Here is an 18,663-nt window from a genome sequence, read left to right on the forward strand (position 1 = left end):
TGATAGTCAACATTAGTGGTTTTAATAATGAATTTACAATCCTTCATGTAATAATACAAAAAACAAAAACAGATCTAAAAATAAACTTAGGAGAATAATTATTGCTAAACCCAAGCAGGCAAAAGATACCTGTCTCTCTTAGACAAATATTTTCCCATAATTCACAGGTACAGAAATAGACTCAACAAGTGTTCAATCAAATTATCATATAGCTGCTACCCCATCATCAAGAGCCTATTCTCAGTTGTAACTGTCAAGATACAGGAGCCTGTCCACTTGCTTGCATGATGGCACTTGTGTGTTATAAAATGCTGAGTTGTTTTTATAGCATGAAATTATTAGTAGGTCATAAAAATATATACTGTGGTTATTAAATAACATTTGTCTCACACCAGATGGAGTACTTTTTTCTTGATCTTACCTTCACAGTGCAGTATACTATATATAAACACACACACACACACACACACACACACACACACACACACACACACACACACACACACACACACACACACACACACACACACCATCCCAGCATGGAAGGGGGATATGAACCACGTCATAACATTATCCAACTATAGTTATCATACTCGGTCATAATGTCTTACGTGTAAGATGATTCCCATGCATTTCCCTGAGGAGAAGTTTACATTTTTAACATCGCCGATTCCTATGGATCGCATAAATTGTAATTCTTCGAAACATATGTCGGAATAAAGTATGCAGTTATAACATGCGTTTTCTCCATTCCTTAAATTTTAAAATATACTCAAATACCCAAAATATCAAGGAGTTTCTGCCTCACCAACAGGAATTACACCACAGTTATTTTGTGATCTTTGCTACCTTGGTTTCTATTAACCCATTTATTCTATCAAAATTATTATTTATTAGGATAGAATAAATACATTTAATTAATTATATATATATATATATATATATATATATACATACATGCATACAAAAGATGGCTGGAAAGTTCCTGGCTTTAAGGGTATCACAAAAGGCCTGACTGAAGGCCCAACCTTCTGAGTTCTTTTACAGGGCTTAGAAAGAATGAAGGACTGCTGCAATAAATGTGAGAATCTGAGAGGGGAATATGTTGTATAAAATCATAATTAACTGATCCTCCAATATTTTCTTTTAACCAAAGCCAGGAACTTTTCAGCACCCCTTGTATATCACACACACACACACACACACACACACACAAAGATGTTAGGGAACTAATAAATGCAAGTTGATTCCTCAGTCAGCACTCCTGCAAATACTGGCTAATAGAATGTCTAGAAGTGGACAACATTCCTTAAGGGAAATCCTTGACACAGACTGAAATTCCAACTATAATTAATTAGTCAGAGTATAATACCTTATGTCCAAGAGTGAAATTTTTGCTATTATACTTATTAAAAATTCTATTCTTGGATTTTATATTCTGTTAATATTTACTCTCTACCATCAGAACAGAACAAATTGCCTTTGTTTTTTGCCTTACTTGTCTTAAAAAAAAAAATTTAAAAAAAAGCAACAAAATTTATGCATTCTAATCTTGTTTCACATGAATGTATTTAAAATTTTTTAACCTTTTTTTTTCTTCTAATTGTTATTATTACTGTTGCTACTCTAAACCTTACAACACATTTTCTTCCTATCTCTTTTCATTTTCTTTCTTATTTTACAATGTCAGCTGTCTGTCAAATCGTTCACAATACTTACTGAATTTTGGTCTGATAATATTGTTTTTCATATTGCTAACACATTTTTTTAACTATTGTTAAGAATGCCAAGTATTTTCATAGCTTTTTTTTTTACATAACAGATTTATACATATCACTATTTTGTACATTAATAAATATATTATTATTTTAGCTTTGTTCTTATTCTCTTTTATTTCATGTTTTTTTCTTTTTAATCCATTTATTTCATTCTTTTCTTGTTGTTTTATTCATTTTAACCCTGTTAAATGTAATGCTTATTTATTCACATTGTTTTAATTAATCATCTATTATCTTGCAGCTTCTAGATTTTGGTGATGTAATTGTTTATTTTTAGAATGACATCATAGGGTAGGAGTAAAAGGTTGGTTTCAACCAGTTTCAACCTAAAACAGGTAGAATATTTTGACTGGATATTGGTTGGATACTGGTTGGATATTGGCTGGATATTGGTTGAATACTGGCTAGATATGGCCAGCTGGAATAGTAAAAGATTAAACAATCTATTGCACACATTAGGCTTTTAAAAATATATTCTTTTGTTCTTTTATTCGCTTCAGTCATTTGACTGCTGCCATGCTGGAGCACAGCTTTGAAGGGTTTTTTTTAGTTGAACAAATTGACTTCAGGACTTACTTTTTAAGTCTGGTACTTATTCTATCAGTCTCTTTTGTCAAACTGCTAAGTTACAGGGTTGTAAACACACCAACACTGGTTGTTAAACACTGATGGAAGGGAGATAAACACAAAGACACACACACACACATGATGTGCTTCTTTCAGCTTCTATCTACCAAATCCACTCACAAAGCTTTGGTCAGCCTGAGGCTATAGTAGAAGACACTTACTTAAAGTTCCACTCAGTGGGATTGAACCTGGAACCATGTGGTTGGGAAGCAAAGTTCTTACCACACAGCCACAACTAAGTCTCCTGGAATAATTGATATTTTACTTGATTTTTTTTTACTCTAATAAAATGCCATTAACTGATACATGAAATGTACAACATTTTTTTTACATAAGTAATATTTTTGAAGAGGTGAAGATAACTATTAATATCTATAACATAATAGAAGTTAAGCATCTAGCAAACAAAATAAGCAACTCTGTTACAATTCTATGTTCTACCTCTTTCTTTTCACTTATATCACCAAAACCTTTGGGAAAAAGCATGAATCTCATCTCATTTTTTCTAACTTGTTATATTTTATGTCTATATGGGAAAAATTACAACTGGAAATCACTCTGGTGCATCTTTCTTGATATGATTTGATGACAATGATAGCAAACTGCATATAGAAATAAATATGGTATTAGCAGCTTAGAGTAGTGAGCTAAAAAAAATGATTTTTTTAGTTCACCAATTTTTGCCTATTGTATATTTTTTAAACATATATCAGGTGGTATCAAAAAGTACCCGAACTAGTTATTATACTTAATAAAAAATTACTTATTTACCTAAGCTTTAACATCATCTCCTTCAAAATAGTTACCTTGTACAGCAATACACTGGTACCAGGGTTTCTGCTATTTTTGGAATCTGACCTGGATGTCGTTTTCCATAAATGAGTTGAGGTCCTTCTGTGATTCACTCTTGATCTCAACAATGGTGTTATAATGGTGACTTTTGAGCTGCATTTTCATCTTGGGGAAGAGATGGAAGTCCATTGGTGCTAAATCTGGTGAATAGGGCAGGTGAGGAAGTGATACCATGTAGTTTTTGGCGAGAAACTCATGAGTAAGGAGAGCTTGGTGATGGGGTGCATTGTTGCTCTGAAGAATCCAATTCTTTGCACTCCACTAATCCGGTTGCTTTTGCCATATGTCCTCCTTCAAATGTTTTAAAATATTGCAATAGAACTCTTGACTGATGGTTTGACCTTGGAAGCTGAATTATCAAAGCAAAATACCGTGGTTGTTGAAAAAAATTATGAGCATGCTCATGACTGAGCTGTGGCTCTGTCATACCTATTTTTGCAATGAAGATGAAGGACCCTCCCATTGTGATGACTGCAGCTTCATCTCAGGGTCGTACCTGTAGACCCAACTCTTGTTATAGGTGATGATCCTTGACATGAAGAATGGGTCAGCAGTGGCATGCTGACAGAGATCTTGACAAACTTTGATGTGATGTTCTTTCTGCTTAGTGGTCAGCAGGTGGGGACAACTTGGCAGAGACAGGCAAAATATTCAATTCAGATGTTAGGATTGCCTGCATGAACCCATACAACAGACTATCAACATCAGCAATATCATTGATTGTTCTCTGACGATCCTCATGCACAAGCTGATGAACTTTCTCCACATTTCTGGGGATGATGCTTATGCTAGGTCTCCAGATCATTTATCATCTTCCAAGGATGTTCTTCCACCTTTGAAGAGCCCATGCCACTCGAAACATTGTGTACAACCCATTGCCTTGTTGTTGTAAGCTTGCTAAAGCATGCTCAATGTCTCTGTAGCAGACTTTTCAACTTTAACGCAAAATTTCTTGTTGGCTCTTTGTTCCAACTTCTTGTCCATGACAAAATTGCAGGCTACAGCATACATGTCATCCCAAAAGCACAAATTTCACAACTTTTGAAGTAAACACAGTGATGTCATTCGACACATTGCCTCATAAAGGTCACTGCTAGCTCTCACTGTGCAAGCAACTTTGTTCTGCCATCTGTTGGTGCACTGCAGAACTAGTCTGGGAACTTTTTGATACCACCGCATATAAATATGATAAATGAACATGCAGTAAATACATTGGAGACACAGGCTAGTTAACACAGAAAATAGACTTTGTATGTGGCAGATGCACAGAAGTAAGGAATTCTAAAAGTGCATAGGAAATAAATGCTCAGGTGGATCACAAGAGGTTATTGATAACTTCTGTTATCTAGGTCACCTAATTATTAGTAAATGTTCTCAAGATAGAAAAGCCAGAATAACAACAAGGTGAAGAAAGTTCAGGAAGCTATTACTTCTGTTAACTACAAAAAATTTCTTAGAGTGAACAGCAGACTGTATGATGTTAGTGTATGAGCTGCAATGTTACATGGTGGTGAAATATGGGTCCTGTGAAAACTAGAGAACCTATGAAGACTAGAAGGAAATGAAGCAAGCATGCTCTGCAAGATGTGCAGTGTTATTGCACATGATCAATGAGCATTAGAGGAATCTAATGTAGTGTTCAAGAGAAAAAATCTGCATTGATTTGGACATGTGAAGATAGTTGTACAAAGAAGCACTGATTGCTTATAACAGATGGAGTCTGGAAAAGGAAAACCCAGGAAGATGTGAGATGAGGTGGTGAAGGCTGTTCTCGGGATGTTAAGATTCACAGAAGAGATATCAAAGGACCAAGATGACTGGCAATATGCAGTGATCAAGAAAACCCACTTGGCTATGCTAGAAAAGTGTGAGTGGGGCTCTCAAAGCTTAATGTGTACACACACAACTGGGTCCCTACTAAGTCTACAAATGCTGCTTCATCCCCCTTTTGCACCCACTAGACAGTTGGGTTTCTCCTTCAAGCCATTTCTTATTGACATCTCATTTTTACCAGTGACTCTCCCATTCTTGTTTGTATCCATCTTTTTCTCTCTTCTCACTTGTAACCTTTAACCCAATCCTTTATTACTCCACCACTCACCCTTCAATTGCTATCCTATCTACTGTTTAACATGCGGCTGTAAGAAATGAAAGCAGAACCTGCTACTATACCATATTGTTATCTTTGTATTACCAGCTTTCACTCCCTCTCCTTTGTGCTATTCCCAAATGGCATCCATTTCTCATTTTTATAATTGTCTACCCCATTCATATTTACCACCCCCACCTTTGCTCACCATTCAGTACATTCATTCCCTATATACATCTGACCACTTTCAGGACCATGCTGCTATCCCTCTTTCACTCCATTTTCACACTGTTGCAATCTTATTCACCCTTCCTGATTATTCTGTACCCATGCTCTCTATTTACTTTCTTGGACATGTTACCATGAAAGTATGTTCTGGAATATTGACTATCATATTTACCTCACTTTTGGGTATCGCTTCAGCCTTTCCCATTCACCCATGTTAAATGTGAGGTAGTAATGAATCTTCTCCTTTGATCATACTGCATCCTCTCAACACTTGTGTAAAGCAACCACTTTATCACCTATTTGAGGGGCTCTTTAATCTTGCAAGTTATCAGGTAACCTCAGTAGTGCTGGTGCCATGAAAAGGAAACACCCAGTACACTCTGTAAAGTAGTTAGTATTAGGAAGAGCATCCAACTGTAGAAACCATGCCAAAACTGAGATACTGAAGCACGCATAGTCCTCCAACCTGTTTAAGCCTGTCAAAATATGCAACTCATGCCAGCATGAAAAGTGGATGTAAAAGTGAAGATGATGATTTATACTTTAATTTAAAATGACAATTTGCTGTGGTGAAATCTTGACACTCCTGGAGGTTAGCAAGTGAACCTTAAAAATGTGCATGCGTACTGACAGTCCGAGGTACAGTGTGGTGTTTTTCTGGTTAAAATCCTTGTGATTCCGTAGAAGTAAGTGTTATAATTGTTATAGTATATTTGCTGAAGGTCTCCCCTCATGGGTGTACCGACGAGTGTTGATTGTTGAAATTGTTGTTTTTACATACGAGTTTGTTGATTTGTGTTTGTTTCCTTCCCATTTATGGGGGAACCTGAGAAGAGAAGAAAAATGGAACAAGTACCAGCAAAAAGCCACAGTTATGCAACAGCAACTGGTAGAGGAGTGGACACTGACGCTTTGGAGGTTCGTGAGGTGAAGGTATAACCGAAGAAGCTAAATGAGTGCGAAAAGTTATTGAAAAGAGAAAGCCATACTTTAAAATTAACGCCACCAGATGAACTAACAAATAGTGCAAGAAACAGAACTGTGAAATTCAAAATACTGAAAGTGTCATCGAAACTATCGAAGCCATTTAAGAGTGTCTAAAAGAACTTAAAAAGTTCACCACTTTCATCACAAGAGGAAGAAAGTATGGCACAGTGGAGGTGCGATTCGCGACTGAAGACGAAGCGATAAAACACTCCACTGTAGCCATAAAGACGGAAGAATGGGTACTTTTGCCAACGTACTGTGGAGAGCATGTTGCCAGGGTGAGAGGAAAAGTACACCCAGAAATAAATGAAACATGGTTGGTAGCAGCGATAATGTTTAACATGGAGGAAGACGCAAAAATACTTAAAGTGACGAGATTCAAAAGGTTAAATTGTATGGCATAGAGATGGCCATACAAGCAAGTTTAAGTGACTTAAACAAAATTGCAGAGGAAATAATTTTACCTGAGGAAGTGAGGCTCAGAGCGGTAGTGGAGGGCAGGCCTCCTATATGTTATCAATGCGGGAAAAAAGGCCATATGAAGGCAAGGTGCCCCAAGAGAGAGGAAGAACAACAGATGGAACAATCTGAAAAAAAGAGGAAGATGAAATGGTACAAGATGGTGTGAAGGAGACGATAATAACAGAAGAAGCGTTCACAGTGGTTAAAAAACGAAAAAGAAAAAAAGAAGAGTAATCTCTCCGCCAGAGAGGCAGAAAAAGAAAAAAAGAAGAGGATAAGGTGGTTGAGAAAGAGGTGACAGTAGCAAGGATACTAGCTAAACTAGCGGAGGAGGAAGATCTGGGTGGTGTAGAGAGACAACAGCACGAAAGTGAAGCAGTGACAGTATCTAAAATGGAAGAAGATAAAAACAGAGTGGAGCAAGGAAAAAACAAACAAATGAGAAAACCGAAGAAGTATAAGTGGAATTTCGTGACATACGCCAAGAACACGGCAATAGAAAAAAAGATTATGAAGTTTAAATCCATAATAAGGGTGAGGTTGCCTACGGAGATTTACACGGAAAATGTGAAAGCAATTGTTATAGATAAAGAGAGGTGTAACAGGTTAAAGGAAATGTTTGGAAGGGATATTGATCCACCGGGAGTTGAGGTGGAGCTTGGCGAACTACCGCCACTGATGGAATATAGAGAATTGGAACCATATATGAACTATTAAAAAAAAAGAGTAAGTAAAATTTAAAAAAACAAACTATGTTAATGGTATAAACAAAAGGAAAGAAGAGATTATAAACTTTGTAATAACGTTCAAATGGTACTGCATGAGAGTGGGGCTCATGCAGCCATTTCATCTTCATTTATTATATAACATTTTTCTCATTTTGATTAGTTTTGTGTTTTTTTATCCCCACTGTGGTGTTCTGTCTGTCCTTGTGCTGTCCCCTCTGTGTAAAAGCCTGAGTACTTAAAGAATTAGTACAGTGTGGTGTGTGCAGTCGCATTTGTGAAGGCAGTTGTAGAAGTCGTTGAGAAGAGATACAAGTTTGTTTCTGATTTAGTTTTTGTAGTGCTATAACACTGTTACAGTGTAGTCTATATCCAAACTCAAGAATATAAAAGTGGCGACGATACATTCGAAGCTCACTATGGACGTTCTTAGCATGGAAGACCTGTTAGCTTCCGTGATACAGTTGCAACTACAACAAGAACAATAGAAACAGCAAAACCAACAGTTGTTGGAATTATTGTTGCAATACAAAAACACTTCAGGTTCGTTTTCGGCAGACGGGGCTGCTAATTCAATTGAAGAATTTACTTATAATCCAAAAGAAGGGATTACGTTTTCTGCATACTTCAGAAGATATGAAGGAATCTTCAAAGAAAAATGTAGAAATTGAAAGGACGAAAAGAAAATACGATTTCTTTTAAGGAAATTATCACTCGCAGAACATGAAAAGTATTGTAATTACATCATGCCGAGAAAACCATCCGAAATTTGTTTCGAGGAAACAGTTAACCTGTTATTTAAAATATTTAGTGAAAGAAGTTCACTATTTAATATTCGCAGGGAGTGCTTGAATTTGTAAAAAAAAAAAAAAAAAAAAAAAAAAAAAGATACGGAAGATATGCCGGAATCGTAAACAGAGAATGTGAAAAATGTAAACTAAACGAATTAACCCCGGACATGTTCAAATGTCTAATCTTTGTACAAGGATTAACTGCAAGCAGAGATGCCGAGATATTGACAAAACTAAAACAAGATTCGAAACTAACTCTACAGGCAGTGGCTGAAGAATGCCAAAGGATTATAAATTTACGACAGGACGCAGAAAAAAAATTGAAAAAGATTATTCAAATATACAAACGTGTCGACCTGTAACAGATAAGAAAAAACAACAGTCAAAACCCAAACCATGATATGGGTGTGGAGAAATACATTTTAAAAGAAACTGTCTTTTTTAAAATCTAAAATGTTTTGGATGTGGAAAAATCCGACATAAGAATTCACATTGCTGGGTGAAACAAAAAAGGTCGAACGAAAAAATTCGAGAAAAAAGTATTGTCTACACAAATGCAAAGCTAGGCACAAGAAAGAGAATTTGTCTCCATAAAAATAAATAATGTGAATACGAGACTACAGTTGGACAGAGATAGTGATATCACGATAATTAACGATGATACATGGAGAAAAATAAGAAAGCCTACATTGAAAAAACTTTGAAAATTGCGCGAGGTATTTCAGGGAAACAATTGTGATTTTGGGGCGAAATGATAAGTGAGGTGACATTTCGTGGAAAAACTTTGAAAGCCAAAGTTTTTGTACTAAAAAATACGACAAACCTGCTTGGCAAAGACTGGATGGAACTATTTAATTTATGGGACCTCCCCATAAATATTTTTTGTAATAATGTAAACAGTTCTTACGCCAGTTCAAATAAGGTGTCGGAGGATTTAAAAAATAAATTAAAAAAAGATTTTTCCTGATGTTTTTTTTCTGAATAATTAGGTAGGTGCACCAAGACAAAAGTAAAATTTCGAGTGAAAGAAAGCGCTGTACCGGTATTTAAACCGAAGCGAGCTGTACTTTTCGTGGCGTGGAATCAAATCAACGAGGAATTGGATAGACTTGAAAAGCTTGGAGTTATAGAAAAGATTGATTATTCAGAATGGACATCACCAACTGTTTATGTCAAGAAAAAAAACAAAATACGAGTACACGCTGACTTTTCAACAGGCTTGAACGAATGTTTGATAACATAGAATCACCCATTACCAAATCTGGAGGAATTTTTTGCGAAACTCAATGAAGGAAAATATTTTTCAAAGTTGGACTTGTCAGAGGCGTATTTACAGTTACAAGTTGAAGAGGAATGTTCGAATTATTAACGATAAACATCCATAAAGGTTTATATAAATTCAATCGACTTCCTTTTAGTGGCACCTAGTATTTTCCAACAGGTGATGGACACTCTGCTTGCGGATACGGATTTCGCTATAGCTTACTAGGATGGCATACTCATAAAAAGTGAGTTTCGAGGCCAGCATGCGGAACATGTTAAAAAGGTCTTTGAATGAATAACGGAATGTGCATTTAAACTTAGCGAGGAAAAACACGAATGTTTCATGCCAGAGATAAAGTATCTAGGGTAAGTTATCAATAAAAATGGTCGCAGGCCAGATCCTTCAAGATCGACTGCAACAAAAAATATGTATTACAATGTTACAAGCGTTCTCGGGGCTCGTAAACTATTACCAAACATATATACCGAATATGCATGAGCTAAGAGCACCCCCAAACAACTTATTGAAAAAATACATTAAATGCTATTGGTCGGACAGGTGCCAAAAAGCGTTCGAAGAAATTTTATAAGTTTTAACATCGGAACTGTCATTATCACACTTTGATCCAAATCTAAAGATAGTAATAGCATCAGATGCCAGTGAAAGTGGTATAGGAGCTGTAATTTTACACAGGTATGAAAATGATAGCCTAAAACCAATCGCTCATGCTTCAAATTCATTGTTGGAGGCTGAAAAAATTCCAACCAAATTGAGAAGGAAGTATTAGCCATTATTTTCACAAATTCATACATGGAAGGAAATTTAGTCTGCAGACAAATCACCGCCCATTGTTGTCTATTTACGGTTCGAAAAAGGGTATTCCCAACACATACAGGCAACCGATTGCAGCACTGGGGGACGATCCTACTAAATTATGACTTTAAGATGGAATTTCTACCATCGAAAAAACTGGGACATGTGGATGGGCTGTCAAGATTGATACCTAAATACAATGAACCGTTAGAGGACACTGTAATAGCGGCATTAAAAGCTGAAATCGAAATAAAATATATACTCTGCAGCGTAGAACGTGAACTACCTGTCACTTTAGGGGAAATAAAAATTAAAGCAGAGAACGATGTGTTCATAATTGAAATGAAAAAAATAGTGAAGTCAGAAACAAATACAAAAACTCATGTAGCCTAGCGTAACACAGTTTCAAAATGGTATTCGATATGCTATGACGTACTTATGTACTCTCAGAGGGTAGTAATACCTGTCTCTTTTCAAAATTGAATGCTAAAAGAATTCCACATGGGACATCCAGGAATCGCGAGAATGAAAGCACTGATGAGGAGCTACGTCTACTGGCCGAATATGAGTCAGGATTTTGAAAACTTGGTGGAAGCCTGCAGGGGTTTTGCTTTGGTAGCAAAAGCACCACCTATAAAAAAATCAGCCCTGGTCCAAGACTGACATACCTTGGTCCAAATTACACATAAACTTCGCAGGACCGTTAACTGGAGGGTATTATTTAATAGTTGTGGATAGTTACACGAAATGGTCAGAAATATGTAAATGTAGGAAGCCAACCTTCAAAGTAACAATGGAATTTCTGGATGAACTTTTTTTGCGCAATGTGGCATCCCAGACACTATAGTGTCTGATAACGGAATACAGTTCATGTCGAAGGAATTTAAAAACTTTTGCTAAATGCATGCAATAGAGCATATTACCACTCGACCATGCCATTCGAAATCGAATGGACTAGCGGAACGTTTTGTAGACACGTTTAAGAGGGCGCTGAACAAATCTAGGAATGAGCTACTATCTGATGCTGCATTGACGCAATTCTTAAGTGTCTACCGAATAACACCTAGCCCCAATGCCGTTTCGGGTATGTCGCCGGTTGAACTAATGTTCGCCAGGAAAGTCAGGTCAGTGTTTGACAAATTACTACCGGGAAGAAAAGAAAAAATGGAGACAAACACCAAAAGTAAGATAAAATACTTCAAAATCGGTGACAAAGTTTTTTAAAGAATATACAGAAATGGAAAGGAAAGTTGTGAAGAAGGTATAATAAGTAAACGTGTAGGAAAAATAACGTACATGGTAAAAGGCCATACGTGGGAACACAGAAGACATTTAAAACAACTGAAAAAAACGGTTTACGAAAGAAAGAATAACACATGAAGAACCAATGGAATTTCTTTATGACATTTTTGACGTCCCGGTACCTCAAGGAATAGTTAAACCAACGAGTACATCGAGTAGGAAGAGAAAATAAACAGAAATTTTGTAAGCAGAGTCAAAGCGAAAAAAAGTATTCCAATTTCTTCCCAGGGAATTAAGTAAAAAATGGGGGAGAGGTGGTAATAAATATATAATAAATAAAAGAAAAATAGTTATTTTTTATTGTCCACAGGGGGCCAAACATATAGGCGACAAACAAGGACAGACAAAGGGATTAAGATCTCAGTGCGTAACTGGTACTTATTTAATCGACCCTGAAAGGATGAAAGGCAAAGTTGGCAGCGGAATTTGAACTCAGAACGTAACGGCAGACGAAATACCGATTTCTTTATTACCCATAAAGGGCTATACAAAGAATTTTTAAGACATCACATAACATAAAGACAGTACAAAACGCAAACATAAAATCGGGGTAATTAAAATAAAATGATAATATGCATGAATGAAAAAAATGAGGCGCAATGTCCACTCGATCCCCGAAGTCGGGTGGTTACATTTATCCAGTTTTTCACTTTTACGTTCAACATCATGTAAACATTTTAACGGTTTTGCAACTCAAAAAATTGAAATACTCGCGTTATTTTTCTTCCATTAATCACTGTTACTTCCGTCTTTATCAACTACAAATAATCAGTTCTAGTGGGTGGTGTCTCCACCAACCATACCCTTATCGTTGTTATATTTTCACCAAGTTCTTTTATGTACTCCCAGTAGTTTTCCTCGTGTATCAAAATGCATTTCTCAGGCATCTTCTCTCTTGTTATTTCCTCCAACCTTTTTTCTCCATCTGCTCGCAATTCTCGTACTTTATCAAAACCCACTTGTATTTTACATCTTTCTCAGTTCTCTCCTCCTCTTCTTGTACATTATTAGTTTCTGGCTTTTCTATCTCTTTTATGTTTTCCGTTGACTTATTTTTCCTTCGCTTTTTAGGGTTAGTAGCTCCATTTTCGTTCTTCTCCTTTGTTTTCTCTGTTTCACACTTCTGTCTCTCTTTCATTTCCTCAGTGTGGTCTACAATGTTTTCTTCCTCTGCTTGTGCTTTCTCTTGCTGTGGCTGTGTGAACTCATATAGGGGGCATTTGGTCTTCATATGACCTCTTTCCCCGCATATGTAGCAATTTGGTTTCCTTCCCTCGACTACAGCATTTAACGTTCTCTCCTCCTCCACTTCTATCTGGTAGGGAATTCTTTCTATGTCCTCGAATGTGGCAAAAAGCCACATTTCGAGTCCAAATCCCCACCATTTGCGCACTTTTGATTTCGCCACTGGTCCCAATTCCGGCTCCTCCTTGGTTGCAGCCAGTACTGTTGCAACCAACCACTCTGGTTTAATTTCTGGTGTAACTCTGGGAATACGTACTTTCACACTTCTTCTTCCTCTATAACTTGGTAGCAATGCTATTTTTGCACTTTTTAAAATGTTGGTCGCATGCTTGGTTGCCTCTTCTATAGTGGCAAACCTCACCTCAACCGTACCGGACTTTCTTCCTCTGTTGATGTACGTAGCTTCATTGACAATTTCACCCAGGCACTCCTCGATTTCCTCTTCCGTCACCATTTCAATTTTACAGGTTTCGACAGCCTGTGTACGATACACTACTGTCATCAGCGTTTTGTTTTCTTTAGTCACTTTTGGGGGACACAATTTGTACGAGTCTCCCTCAACTTCTATCAAATTCCTGCTTCTGGTCACATCCTCCATATCCAACTTGATTAACTTGGCTTCTAGCGGCACTGGCTTCTTCACCGCAGTGGCCTTGGCGAAGCTCTCCATACTGGAGACACTACTATTTGCCATAACTGGGAAAAAATGCACGTGAAACGTAACCGTAATAATTCCACAAAAATCACAATTATTCACCGAGACAGTTTTCACAAAGTAACACAACAGTATTCACAATAATTCACAGAGCCGTTATACCGCGAAGCAGTTCGACCGGCGTGCTAACGATTCTGCCAGCTTAAAGAGGGGAGATGTTGTGAAATCCTGACACCCCTGTGGGATAGCAAGTGATCTGTTCTAAACCTTATGAAGGCGCATGCATACTGATAGTGTTAGGTACAGCATGGTGTGTTAATCCTTGTGGTTCGTGTTAGTAGCAATTTTTGGTGGAAGTGCGTTCGGCTGTTTTTTGTAAATTTTTTTTTTTTGTGTTACGGATAGTTATCCTTTGTTGAAGGTTTTTTTCCCCTAGCGGGGTGCCTGTTGATTGTTTTGAATTTTAAGACTGTTTGCTGTTGTTTTGTGGTTGTTCTCTCCTAGTGGGGAAAAAGTTACAATGGAGATAAAGCAAGTGCGTGCTGGCAACTACGCAGCAGTAGCGAAACGCAAAAGTATTGCGGAGGCTGTAAGAAAGTTGGAAGTAATGGAAGTGGCTGTGAACTTGGAGGCAGTGGAGAACAGCCGGAATTTATTTAGGAGAGAGGGTGCAAAGTTAAAATTGACGCTACCAACGGAGGTGACAACAAACAAGGAACTGACAACAGTGATGAATAGAACTCTGTCACTGCTAACTAGGAAGACAGAAACGGCGAGAGAAGTTGAAGAATGCCTGAATAAGGTGAGCAATAAAGTCGAATTTTTCTATAGAGGCAGGAAACTTAGAACGGTGGAGGTGCGCTTCTCGACCGACAGTGGAGGAAGCAGTAATGCACTCCACGGAAACCTTGAAGTCGGAGAAGTGGCCACTACAGCCAACTTATCTTGGGAAGAGAGTAACAAGAATAAGAATTGACAAGGTGCCCCCGGAAATTAAAGAAATGTGGTTGCTGGCAACCATTATGATGGATACGGAAGATGACCCGCAGGTTCTACAAGTGAGCCGCACAGAACAATTAAATTGATTTGATGGGGTTATGGTCTTGAGATCATAATCCAGGCCACCATTAGAGACCTTCAAATGATAACAGAGGAGGTTGAGCTCCCGAAGGATATGAGACTGCGGGTTGTAGTGGAGGGAAGGCCCCCCCCCCACGTGTTACCACTGCGGGGAGAAGGGGCACATTAAGGTGAGCCGTCCCCTTCTCAAAAAACAAACACCAACAGAAGTGAGAAAAGAAGAAATCAGTAGCAGCGAGAAACCGGAGGAAGACACAGAGGGACTAAGTATAAATGAAGTGCATGAAATACAAAACAGAAAGAGGAAAGAAACAAAGAACTCCTCGCCCCCGAAGAACTCTAAGAAAAAGAAAAGGAAAGAACACAGTGATACACAAACGCCCACACCACAACTAACAAATACAATGACACTAAACAGCCCTGAATCCCCAACCAAACGCACACATACATGTACATATAGCACAGTAACCCCAATAACAGAACACTGACAAGAAATCGCAAGCACTTCATGTACACGGAAAAACTAAAACTGAGACAGTACAGATACACCAACCGATTACACACAGATAAGACACACAAGAAAAACAATATAAAATATCAAAAGGATTTATAACATACTATTGGATAAATCCAGCGATTGAAGAAAAAATTAACAAAATGAAGACAGTGTAAAAATTAACACTTCCTTCTCCAAGCCTAGATTCGAAACTGAATCTAAGAATTCTCGGTTGTCCAAACCACCACGATCAACAGGCGCGAAAACAGGTTTTCTTTGTCCTGTCAAATAGTGATTGATCATCTCCCTTTGACCTACGACCTCAGCCATGTCAGGCGAAGTTCAAATGGACAGGAGCTGACTTATTTAGGTTCAAACTCTGCTGCAGTGTGTCTGTCCTTCTAGCTGCCAATATTATTATAAATACCGGTGGTCAAGAGACAAAGGAGAGGAAGGCCCTAGCAGCCAAGCGAGGAGAAAGGTCTACGACTACAACTTTTCGCAGAGACCAGAGCAATGTTCAAAGTTCCACGGTAGACTACTGTATCAGATGAACTACGTACACACACACACAAACATATATTCGTTGCTGACATATCATTTCCACAGATGTACCCTGTTTCTATTTCTAGCAATTCGTAGCAGTTGTCAACATTTTGCATGTAGTGAAGAATTATGTGTACCAATGACAAATTAAGTCCAGTGAATAAATTATTTTTAATTATGAATCGATTCACGCATTTGTTTACTTCAAGGGCATACACATTCCTTTTGCATCTGTTTACCACACATCTAACCACTACAACAGTTGTCAGAGTTAGAGAAGAGGAGACAGTACAAGTTCCAGGTAGTAAATGTATGATTATTGATAGAAAGTGTTACAAAAAGTTGAGGGCAAGCTTCGGTGAGGCAATAGACCCATTGGGAGCAGAAATACACTATTTTGGACCTTTGCCACCTGTGGTGAACTTTAAAAAATTAAATCTACTGTATACTGAACGGAAATGATTTAATCATAAGCTTGATACAAAATAGATTTAAATGGCACTGCTCGGAATTGGGGTTGAGTAGTAGCCATCACATCTTCATTGTATAATTATCATATCATTCATTCGTCTATGTTGTTTGTCCCCACATGTGCTGTCTTGTCTGTCCTTGTTCGTCCACCCTATGTACGCTTGAATAAGCAAATAAAGAAACCAGTGTGTTAATCCTTGTGATTCTGGTTTAAATGGTTGTGATTCCGTAAAATCAAGTGATGTTATTGTATATTGTTGAAGGTCTCCCCTCGTGGGTGTACCTACGATTGTTGATTGTTGAAAATTACTGTTACTGTTGTTTGCATACGAACTTGTTAAATTATGATTGTTTTCTTCCCATTTATTGGAGATATGGAACAAGTACCAGCAAAAAACCACAGTTATGCAACAGCAACTGGTAGAGGAGTGGACACTGACGCTTTGGAGGTTCGTGAGGTGAAGGTGGAACCGAAGAAGTTGAAAGAGTGTAAGAAATTGTTGAAAAGAGAAGGTAATACTTCGAAATTAACGCCATCAGAAAATCTAATGAATAGTGTGACGAAAAGAACTGTAATATATAAAACACTGAAGGTGTTATCTAGAAAAATCGAAATTGCAACCATCGAAGCTATCGAAGAATGTTTAAAAGAGATTAAGAAGTTCACCACTGTTATCACAAGAGGAAGGAAGTATGGCACAGTGGAGGTGCGATTCGAAACGGAAGTAGAAGCGATGAAACACTCTACTGTAGCCATAAAGACGGAAGAATCGGTATTTTTGCCAACGTACTGTGGCAAGCGTGTTGCCAGGGTGAGAGGAAAAGTACCCCCAGAAATAAATGAAACATGGTTGGTAGCAGCGATAATGTTTAACTTGGAGGAAGACGCAAAAATACTTAAAGTGACGAGATTCAAAAGGTTAAATTGTATGGCATAGAGATGGCCATACAAGCAAGTTTAAGTGACTTAACAAAATTGCAGGAGGCTCAGAGTGGTAGTGGAGGACAGGCCTCCCATATGCTATCTATGTGGGGAGTATGACCACATAAAGGCAAGGTGTCCCCAGAGAGAGGAAGAACAACAGATGGAATAGTCTGAAGAACAAGAGAATGAAGACGAAGTGGTACAAAAGGGTGTGACGGGGACGATAGTAACAGAAGAGGCGTTCACAGTGGTAAATAAGCGAAAAAGAAAAGAACGAGTAGGCTCTCCGCCGTAGAGGCAGAAAAAGAAGGTTGAGAAGGAGGTTACAGAAACGAGTATACTAGCTACACCAGCAGAAGATGAAGAGGAGGAGGAGTTGGGTAGTGGAGAGAGACAATAGAATGAAAATGAATCATCGACATTAACAAAAATGGAGGGAGAAATAGACAGTGTGGGGGTGCCAAAGGTGGAGGAAAATAAACAAACAGGTGAGAAAACCGAAGAAACACAAGAACACGGTGATTGAAAAAAGATAACAAAGTTCAAATCCATAATAAGAGTTAGGTTACCAACAGAGATTTTCACTGAAAATGTGAAAGCAATTGTTATAGATAAAGAAATGTATAATAAGTTAAAGGAAATATTTAAAAGCAAGATTGATTCACCTGGAGTAGAGGTTGAATTTGGTGAACTGCCACCTGTGGTGGAATATAGAGAATTGGAACCATATATGAACTATTAAAAAAAAAAGAGTAAGTAAAATTTCTTTAAAAAAAACGATGCTAATGAAAAAAATAACAAAAGGAAAAAAAGATTAGAAACTGTTTGTAAAAACGTTCAAATGGTACTGCATGAGAGTGGGGCTCATGCAGCCTTTTCATCTTCATTTATTATATAACATTTTTTCTCATTTTGATTCGTTTTGTGTTTTTTGTCCCACTGTGGTGTTATGTTTGTCCTTGTGCTGTCCCCTCTGTGTAAAAGCCTGAGTGCTTAAAGAATTAGTACAGTGTGGTGTGTGCAGTCGCATTTGTGAAGGCAGTTGTAGAAGTCGTTGAGAAGAGATACAAGTTTGTTACGTGTTTGTTACTGATTTAGTTTCTGTAGTATTATAACACTGTTACAGTATAGTCTATATCCAAACTCAAGGATGTAAGACAATTATTATTCAATATGAACATTTTATTCAAAGTGTTCAATATTGGTAACAGAAATATTGAAGACTGATAGATATTCTCATTTCCCTTTGGAAATGCTGAAATCTTTATTTTTATTTAATACTATCATATTTTTTGAACCTCAAATTATACTATGTAAATGCATATAT

This window comes from Octopus bimaculoides, chromosome 4 (genome assembly GCF_046866305.1).
Source record: "Octopus bimaculoides isolate indiv1 chromosome 4, ASM4686630v1, whole genome shotgun sequence".
In the NCBI taxonomy this organism is placed as follows: Eukaryota; Metazoa; Mollusca; class Cephalopoda; order Octopoda; family Octopodidae; genus Octopus; species Octopus bimaculoides.